Here is a 10,010-nt window from a genome sequence, read left to right as displayed (position 1 = left end):
ACCCCCAGCGGCAACACATATCAAAAGATTTCACTGCTGATCAGAGACAAGAGGATGAAAACGGATTCTAACATGGCATCCTGGAAAAACCACTGGCCTTAATAAGCAATAACAGAATTTTCTTTTTTTTAGGGTAGACCAATACAGATTGCTAGTCACACACTGTGGCAGTTCCACAACCATTCCCATATTTATTAAGAAAATAAGAAATTCTGAATTATTTTGCAGTTACTTTTATTTTATTACCTAAATAGATGATTTTCCCACATTTTAGCTTAACAAATTAATTTACGCCACATTGTATACGCATTTATTATATTAAAATAATTGTGATTAGAAGTAAATGAGATTAGCTCTATTTCAGTGATGATTTTGTCTGAGGTTTAACTCCCAGCAACAAAGTAAACATTTAGGTTGTTGAGAAGTGAATCTCATGGTGATACTAGAGGAATAGTCTGGGGATCATCAAAGTCAGTCAAGCCTGACTGTAGCTCTTCTATTGATTAGAAAATGTTTTTCTTTTCTCACCCTCTCACTTTCTTCACTTCATACACACAAAACACACTCACACAGTTACACACATATTCGCATGGACTTCCAGCTTGTTTAAGATCTTTATGTGGGCTGTTTCCAGGTCAATCAGCAGAGACAGAACTAGACCTTTTCTTGTCCGCCAGTTGTGCTTGTCTTATTACATCATTCACTGTCTGTAACACACAGCCATCTCAAATTTACATCATCTAACCCCATTTAGTAACTCTCGGGTTTCCACATACACAATTAAACACACAAAACTGTATTAAACGCGTAAGAGATTACGATTAATACAAAAGTAAATAATGGGGTCTTCTTGATTCATGTTATTATGAATAATAAACTACTAACTAATAAACAATCTCTCTTTTAAAAAAATATATTTCCAAACGTGGGATAATACAAATTGTATTTCACACTGTGATAAACAATGGATTCAATAAAAAAACAAAAACAAATGCTTTTTGTTTTTTGTTTCTTGAGCTTCTTGTCATCGGTTTAAATCTTTTAAACACATAAATAACACAAAGAGGAAAGTTTCTTTCCATAACAATATGTAGTAGCGGCATTTTGTTATCGAACTTGTCTGACGGAGCTGTAACTTCACAGCTTTTAGCACAACCACTGCTGAATCTAATGTAGTTTCAGCCACTTCAGCTAAAAGTTGACAGCGCCAGCAAAAAAAGGGAAGGGAGGGAGGTGGAGGGGATGAGGTTAAGAGGTTGAGTGTGAGAAACGGAGGGGAGGAGAGGGAAAAAAGGATTAAAGCATCAGACGGCGTAGTGTTCCTCTGAAAGATGACAGGCTGATGGCTGCTCCCACAGGACAGACTGGAGGAGTAATCCCACCAAATGGAAGAGTTTAACAGTTACCACCCACTGAGAGAGATGTAAAGACAAGACACACATCATACACACACTCACACACACACTAACATTCACATGCAGGTACATAGAAAATATTAAATATTAAAATATGATCAATTACAAAAGACACGTGTGCATGCTTGCACGTTACATATTGTGCACACACATTTTGTTAGTGAACTATGAAAAAGTATTACTACAGGTAAAAAATACCAACAAGGGAATGCGGAATACATGAGCTAATCATTTTATGCTGTAAAATATGTAATTTCAGTGAAGTCCTTGAACATAAAGAAACATGTTCGTTTACTAGACGGAAATACAAAAAAAAACTATAATGTACACAAACACACACACAGCATGGTAAAATCCAGACTGCAGAAGTGGAAGATGTTGTGCAGTGGAGTGTCAGATGAGGACACCTAACACCCCACTGCACTGCCGCTTTCTGTGTACATCAGCAAAACCAAGGCCCATAGTGCCCTGCTATAAAAAAAAACAACATTAAAAATATATATATATTTACATATATATATATACAGTATGTCTGTAGTACAGTATATATACTGGACTGGTGTGACCCTGCTAACACATCAGTGCTTTGATGGGTTTATGCTGTTGGCTGGCAAGCTCAAATAATTAGAATCACAAACAGCCAGAAAGAGGCATACAACAGGAGGCAGAGAAGGATGGGATTTTGATGAGGCTGTGAGATTCTGCCAAGCTAGTGAAGGAACCCCAGGACAACCCACACTTCATCTGGCCATTTTGAATAGACACACCAGAAATAGTATTGCCCTATTTCATATTGAAGACGTTATCATTTTGTCATCATCACATCATCAGATAGTGTAAGACATCAGGAAATGTCTTACAATATCTACCTAATTACTGAAAAGTACCCAGATTTCAAATGTGTTCTCGCATAGGATTACTCATCTTGAAATATAAAACTTCTTTTACAATCATTGTGTAAATCTTCATTTATTAATACTCTCTTATATTAATTAATATGTTGATTGCTTTGTTGAGTATATGTTTAATGTATTAATTTATTGTTTTATTATGTTCTGCCATCATTATTATTGACCTATTGACCTTGGTATTTGAGAGATAAATGATCAGTGTTGTTTGCATTCGTTGCATTAGCTTTCTCTGTAATTACTATGGCATTTGAACAGTCTATCCCATATTGATTTAATGGATTAATGAATTGATTTTTTAAAGGCAGAACACTCATATGTCTCAATTATGCACCATCAAAAATAGAGTGGAGCCACACAAACACACACACACACACACACACACACACACACACACACACACATATCCATAGCACTGGGTCAATGAGAACCCTGAGGTGGGTGAGGTGTGTGTTTCTCTTTAGACAATGATATTGGTTTTCTGAATGAGTGACAAACTGCCCTTCTCTTATTCTTGTTTTCAGCTGATTAATTGAGCAAAGATTTGAACCACAACTGAAGCATGCAACTAGCTTCAGGGTCACAGTTAACGAGCAGCTACTGATCCTGGTAAAAGGCATCAATGTGTGATATAAGGTTCAAAACTAAATGAAAACCACATGCAAGCACCAGTGATCTCTCTATCCACAGGTTTAAGTTAAGCATTTACCATAATGTTATTCTTACCCTAATCCAATATATCAATCTTAGCCCAAGACCTGCCAATAAAATAGATCTCAAATGTCCTGACTGAAAACTGAAAACAGTATTGGACAACAAATGCAATGATAGTGATTACAAATCAGAAAACAATGAGATTCCATTAACAAGAGTTAGACCATAGATGCTGTAAATTTAATGATTCAACGGAAACTGGATCCACAAAAGTGTCGAGTAGCTGTGAAATTGCTTACACTGGGCTTCATGCCAGGAAGCAAAAAATATCAACAGTCAGTAAACTGTAAGTGCTAAAGATGTGTGCCAGTAAGGGGTTACTACTGGCAACAAACTCAAACCAACTGTTGGTGGCAGAATAATCACTCTCACTTTGACCTACTCTCTGTAATTGCAGGTGTTGGTGTTACAGTTCCTCTAGCAACACTACTCTAATTAAAACAGGTTAATAGCTGTCCAGGACTAACAAGACAGAGGGCACCACAAGTAATTAATATGATGATAACTTCAAGCACCAGCAAGAGCACATTTTCACCTAAACACACACACACACACACACCCACACACACAACGACCAACTGAGAATAATGGTCACCAACATCTCTCTGTGGAAGAACAAAGAGTCGGCTCGGGAGGAAACATAAAAACAGCATCTATTATGTGTTCCGTTAGCTTACATATTAAAGATAATTATACAATTACAGTATTGTCTACATTTAAACTATCTGAAGTAAGAAAAACATATATCCATGCAAGTGTTTGTTGTGTTGTACCCAAAGAGGGGTGCCTTTGGCTAATGCAAGCCTACATTCCATTAGTCCTTCTTGGATTATGCTTGGCACACAGCGGATGTCAAGCACCCTTGCTCAGACGCACATGGGCATTATTGGCAACCATCAGTACATAGATGATCAATCTGAACCTAGTGATTGGTCGATTAATCACTTAGTAGATTAACAGAAAGATAATTGTTTAAGTCAGGGAAGGTTTCCATAATTGTAAATGAAAGTACATTTGTGTTTTGAACTGCTGCAAAATAACAATTTGAATATCAACTCGTGTTCTGGGACATTGTGACACTGCCATTTTTAACAATTTTCTGAGATTTTATAACCCAAAAAATTAACTGAGAAAAGAGTCAGCAGATGCAGCCCTCTTCCCCTTCTTACGCTTCAGATTACTTTTTAAAATCTTTTCACAAGTAGATGAATAATTAAGCAAAATGTGGGGTGAAGTGTATAATATTAGGCTGGGTAAATCAAAAGAATGCAAAATATGCGCATATTAGCACAGTAATTTCCTCCTTCATCTCAGAGAGTGAGGAGGTCAGAGCCAAGACTCTCTCCATTATCTGTAATGGACAGAAATAAAAATGAAAGAAGAGCAGAAGGAGAAGAAAAAATCTGAAGAGTGGAATACATAGTGAAAGAGAGGACAGTCTGTGAGAGAAGATTCCTGCTAGTGTGGTCATAGACAACATTGAAGAATGTATATTCTGAGTAAGATTAATAAGAGCGTTAGTGACCCTCTCTCCCTGTTTCCTTCCCTCCTTCACCCTGTTTTTCTATCCCCACCCCTGTCTTTTCTACCTCCATGATACAAGAGGGTGTGTAGTGGTCTTCATTCTAGTGGGAATTGCAGAACACTTCACACCTGACCTTAACATTTCACACATACATAGAGTCTTAAATTGAAAACTCACAGACATATACAGACATGGATAAAAGTGCACTGGATCAGCAGCTCTCAAAAAAGAAAATAATCACAAAAGCATTTTAACCGTATGGTGTGCCTACATACAGGGAGGTTCCAGTGCAGACAAATATGTATATGCAAACATACTTGCTGTAGCTTAGTAAAGACTGATCTATCCTTCTGGTTCAATGATCAGACCCCACCCTGAACAGAATGTACAATATCTGGGACACACCCTTTCCTTACTCATTGTCCTTCCTACTGCTGACAACATTTGCACAACTGGCTTCTACTTTTCATATTGTTCACTACTTCCTCTTTCTGTAACTACAGAAATATTTGCTTTGATAACATTTGGATGGAGAATGAATTTACATAACGGAATCTAAAGTCTGTCTGCAGAAGGACATATGCATGAATGTACTCTGGGGAACAAAGAGGTGGGGGAGAGAATAGAGGGGGAAATTCAAAACAGATCATTTTTGATCTGATCATACATGTACAAATTTGTAATTGCAAATTACATGTAATAAATATGTAATGTGTAGATGAAAACCAGCATATTATTCCCTCATAATTATAGACACTTTCATACAAATGTCTTAAACACTACTGAATATATTTTGAATATTGGGCTTTTAAATGTTATATAGGGCTGCAATCTGACAAATATTTTCACTATCCATTAATCTGTAGATTATTCAGCGTCATGTCTTTGGCATGACAATGTTTGTCCACCACTTTGGTCCAAATTGAAATATCTCAACAACAACTGTATGGATTGCCATGAACTTTTGTTACAGACATCCTTTGTCCCCAGAAGATAAATTCTACTGACTGCGGTGATCTGCTAACTTTTCCTCTAGTGCCACTGGCAGGTAAAGGTTTTCCCATGCATACACCTATTAAATCAACTGGCACCCAATTTTGTAGAGACATTCATGGTTCCCGAGGTTGAAAGCCAAAGGATTTTATTGATTTGATTTGACTTGACTTTTCGTCCAGTGCCACTATCAGGAAAAGTTTTCCATTTGTCCAATACATGCAGAACTAATGGCATTCCCATCTGCCTCAGCTGTACTTTGTGTTTAGTGCCTTTACAGAGCTGATAGCAGGGCTATAGACTCTTAGTCTTATTTCAGTTAATTGATTGATAATTTTCTCAAACCCCAAGGTGACAAAATTGTTTGTCAGACCAACTGTCCAAAACCCCAAAAATATTCAATTTGCAATTATATATTGTTTATAATATTAAACAGAAACAATAAAGATATCATCCCATTTAAGGAGCTAAAAATATGTGGACAAATTAAGATTAATTGGTAATCAAAACTATTTACGATTATTGTTTTGGCGATTGACTTATCACCTATACGACTAATTGTTGCAAGCACTAGTTTTCTTTATGACATACTGCGTGTCAAATCAAAAACGCTACAGTAAAGGTATGCAGCAGTAAACTACCATTTACAAAGCATGTAACAACCATAATATTTTGTAAAATCTGTGTACAAATGGTCATAAATATACAAATACTGGTAGATATGCAAAGTACATAAACTGTAAAACAATTTTAAAAAATGTGAGATTTTCTTCACATGGGATACTATACTGTCACTGTTTGTGATCAAGTGATATTCCTGCCATTGACCACTCAGGAGTTTGACACAGAGGCATCCCTGGAATGTCACACAAGGTCAGCATCTGGCAAGCTACTCCGTTGCCAAATAATATCTAATAATGTCTGTCTCCATACCCTTCTTTATGCAGAAATCTACTAAAAAGCATTCAAAATCCTACAGCCCTTCATCCTAGAAAGAATAATAAGCACCATCTTGAGTAAAAGTGAGAGTTATGGATGTGCAGGGTTAAGAGGTCACGGAGTTCAAAGGTCAGACGCCTAGACTGCTGTTTGACCATGGATAAGAGGGAGGTAGTACTGTGTTAAATACGCCTTTGAATCCCTCTGGAGTCATCTCTACACAGCCTGCACACAGTGTAGCCCAATCCCACAGCATGCTTAGGCTACTTGACTATTTCCAGAATCTAAACACTGGGACATTTGTCCTTTCTGACTCAAACTAGGCCTCTAATAAGAGATGGAGACTATGGGGCAGCCTCTAGCTCACCCAGTAGGAGCGTGCACCCCATGTAGGCTGAGTCCTTGGCAGTGGCCCGGGTTTGAGTCCGACCTGAGTCCGACATGTGGCCCTTTGCTGCGTGTCACTCTCCCCCATCTCTCTCCCACCTTTCCTGTCTATCCACTGTCACTATCTAATAAAGGGGAAAAATGCCCCAAAAAATAATCTATAAAATATACATATATCAACACATAGCAACAGGGTGTTCAGGGGGTCCACTCTCATGATCACATGACACACAGCTCACGGGTCAGAGGTTAGGTCATGGGGGCCATGTAATTAGTCTGTCTACCAACCAACCATGTCTCATAGAACAGGCACCATTTATGGCATCTCACCCCTGACCTATGGCTCCTAGTCTCTAAAATATCCCCACAATGTCAGTGGTGGACTCTCACCCCAGAAAATAGAGGAGGGTCACAGGGGGGTGAGCACCAATACCTCAATAGGATCATTCAGGCTAGAGGGCAGATTAGGTTCTTGTGTGTTTGTTACAAAACGTGGCTCTGTGTGCATGCAGTTACCAGACTGTAAACTGTCTCGGAGTAACAATTGTACCCAAAATCACACAAACCCGTGCTAATATAATTACAGCTAAAACCGTTGCTCTGTTAATCGAGTAGTCACTCAACAACAATTTTGATAATCAATTATTTGTTTCAAAGGATACTCCAGCAATATATTGTACAGGTATACTTTAATGAAGTTGAGCATATTTTAAGGATTAAAAACTGCTTTAAATGTGTGCAGTGGAGGCCAAGATATCCAAACTTTTAGCCCCTATGGGTCAAACCAAAAAAAACACTGACTACACAATGCGTTTCCCATAATCCATCATGATAGTATTTTTCATCAGTCCCTACCAAGTAAAACTCCACATCTCTGGTTGGTAACATAAGCTTTCTGAATAAAATGTGTAGTCTCAAGTTGAGATGACCCCAATGTTATCATCAGTTATTTTTCTCAAACTTTGGGGTGCTCCCTCCTGAACCACAGAAGACATTATGCAACAGGGTCAGACGTCAGAGTTTTGCCTATGAAAAGGCTATTTGGGGCTTTGGGAATTACAAGGGGAATTCCCTACATTTATAGTCAAACGGCTAACTGAATAATTGAGAAAATAATCTGCAGATTAATCGATAATTCAAAGTTCAAGCCCTAACAACAATCAACTTTGCAATGGTTGCAATTTAATTCCAAACTTGAACTGACAGCCATATTGCATCAATCACATGTTAGAAAGCCACACAACCGAATGAGCTTTTTTATTTTCCAAATGAGTGATAGCCAATAAAGTTGAGAATTATTCCACTACAGATAAATTAACATTACAGATTTTAGGTGGGTGGGAACGTAATACATATAGCATGCAGCTGTTAAACAAGTAAAGGCCTGTCAAGAGTGTTCAGCTGGATCGTTGGGCCAAACCGTTGCAGCCCTGGGGGGAGGGGGACGATAGGAAGAAATGTGACCACACTGGTTTTTGTCAGCAGTGCTTCTGAGAGCAAAGCTGGATGCGTATGGGAAGAAAAAAGAACACAAACCTGTAAATGTCCAAGTACAACTACTAACAGAAGGACATAGACACAGAAAAACACACAAGTGCTTCTCTCTTCTTATGTAACTTGGTTGAAAAGCAGAACCTTCACCTCTGAGTCATCTTTCAGTGAAGTCCTTGAGGGACAGCCCTACCACCTCCAAGTATTATTGTGTACATGTGGATGATTGCTATCAGTTAATAGCGGTACATTTTCCCCTTTCTTTTTAATATGATGCAGACATGCATAATATGACATGCATAATATGATTTAATATGACGCAGTGAGTGCACACGTGCACTCACTGCGACGTGCAAGCAACAAAAGGACTGGGCCCTGTAAGACTGGTTCACCGCTGCTCTTGGGAGGAACACGCACAACTATCGTGTTGTGTTAAACCCTGAAACTATGGCTATTAAAGGATGAATACATCTTAAGCATTACCTTTTACCTGAAAGCTTGTTGTTGCGATGCAGTGACAGTTTTGCTCCAAGCCTTGCATAAGTATGGCTTGTCTGTTTTATGGTGACTCATTCTAGGATTTAACTGAATTTGAAGGCATGCAGTGAAGTTGAAGATTGGTGCTGACGTTTACATATGCAAATGCTTTTGTCAACATTTAAAAAGTGCTGTGTGAAACGCCATTTAAATATGAGGCCATGACATCAGAATTAGTGCTAACACCTTGGAACAAAGTCCATCGTAAGCCTTATATCCGAGACAGAAAATAAGGACATGTTGATTATTCTTAAAAGTCCAATATTATAATGACATATGACCTTTCACATGATCATCTGTCAACAGGTAGCTGGAAATTAGTCATTGTCTTACTCATTCTATTCTATTTTTTTCTACTTTTCTACTAAGCTTTGGACTCCCCTGCTGTCCCGGCCTATCTCCCTCACTGTCATCAGCATTGGTAAGTCTCTATTATTCATCACCTCCACTCCCAGGCTATTTATACCAGCTTTTACAGTCCGTCTGTCTTTCCGCTCTGCTGGCTGCATCTGTCTACACTAATATGTGCAGTTTGGAGCTGCCTGTGAGTTCTTCTTGGCTTGAAACAGCATCACTACTAGTGCCAGCACAGTAGAAAGACATATGCATACACTGACTTCTATGCATAATACTAATAAGGCTAATACATTTTGCTACATCAAAAAAAGAAAGGCTGGGGTGCCTGGATAGCTCACCTAGGAGAGTGTGCGCCCATGTGCAGAGGCTCAGTCCTCGCTGCAGCGGTCGCGGGTTCAGTTCTGACCTGTGACCCATTTCTGTATGTCATTCTCCCTCCCCCCACCCTCTCAAGTCTAAGCTGTCATGTCAAATAAAGGCCTAAAAATGCCATGCAAAAAATCTAAAAAGAAAGGCTACACTCTTTGCTGAAAAAAATGTGCCAACATTCGGTTGCCACCAATAATGTAGCTCAGTGTCAATTATTTCAGAAAGATCTAACACTTAATCACTGCTCTCTTGCTAAATCAAATCAGCTGTTGGAAGCATTCACCTTCCTGTTAAACCAAACAGTATTGGCTACGAATTCCAAGGGCCAATCACAGCGTCCCAACCCTGCTTTAAATCTGTTTCTCTCCCTGCTGC

The 10,010-nt window shown here is 38.6% G+C and overlaps 1 long non-coding RNA gene across 1 annotated transcript; it reads left to right on the top strand.

Annotated features, from left to right (window-relative positions):
* Positions 1-313: 313 nt before the first annotated feature.
* On the top strand, positions 314-9,751 carry LOC116700816 (uncharacterized). Its single transcript, XR_004334742.1, has 3 exons — positions 314-329; positions 678-679; positions 9,582-9,751. It is a non-coding gene; the product is annotated as an uncharacterized LOC116700816 (long non-coding RNA).
* The last annotated feature ends 259 nt before the right edge of the window (positions 9,752-10,010 follow it).

The sequence above is a fragment of the Etheostoma spectabile genome, chromosome 13 (genome assembly GCF_008692095.1).
Source record: "Etheostoma spectabile isolate EspeVRDwgs_2016 chromosome 13, UIUC_Espe_1.0, whole genome shotgun sequence".
In the NCBI taxonomy this organism is placed as follows: domain Eukaryota; kingdom Metazoa; phylum Chordata; class Actinopteri; order Perciformes; family Percidae; genus Etheostoma; species Etheostoma spectabile.
This window is presented reverse-complemented; position numbering and strand designations above follow the sequence as displayed.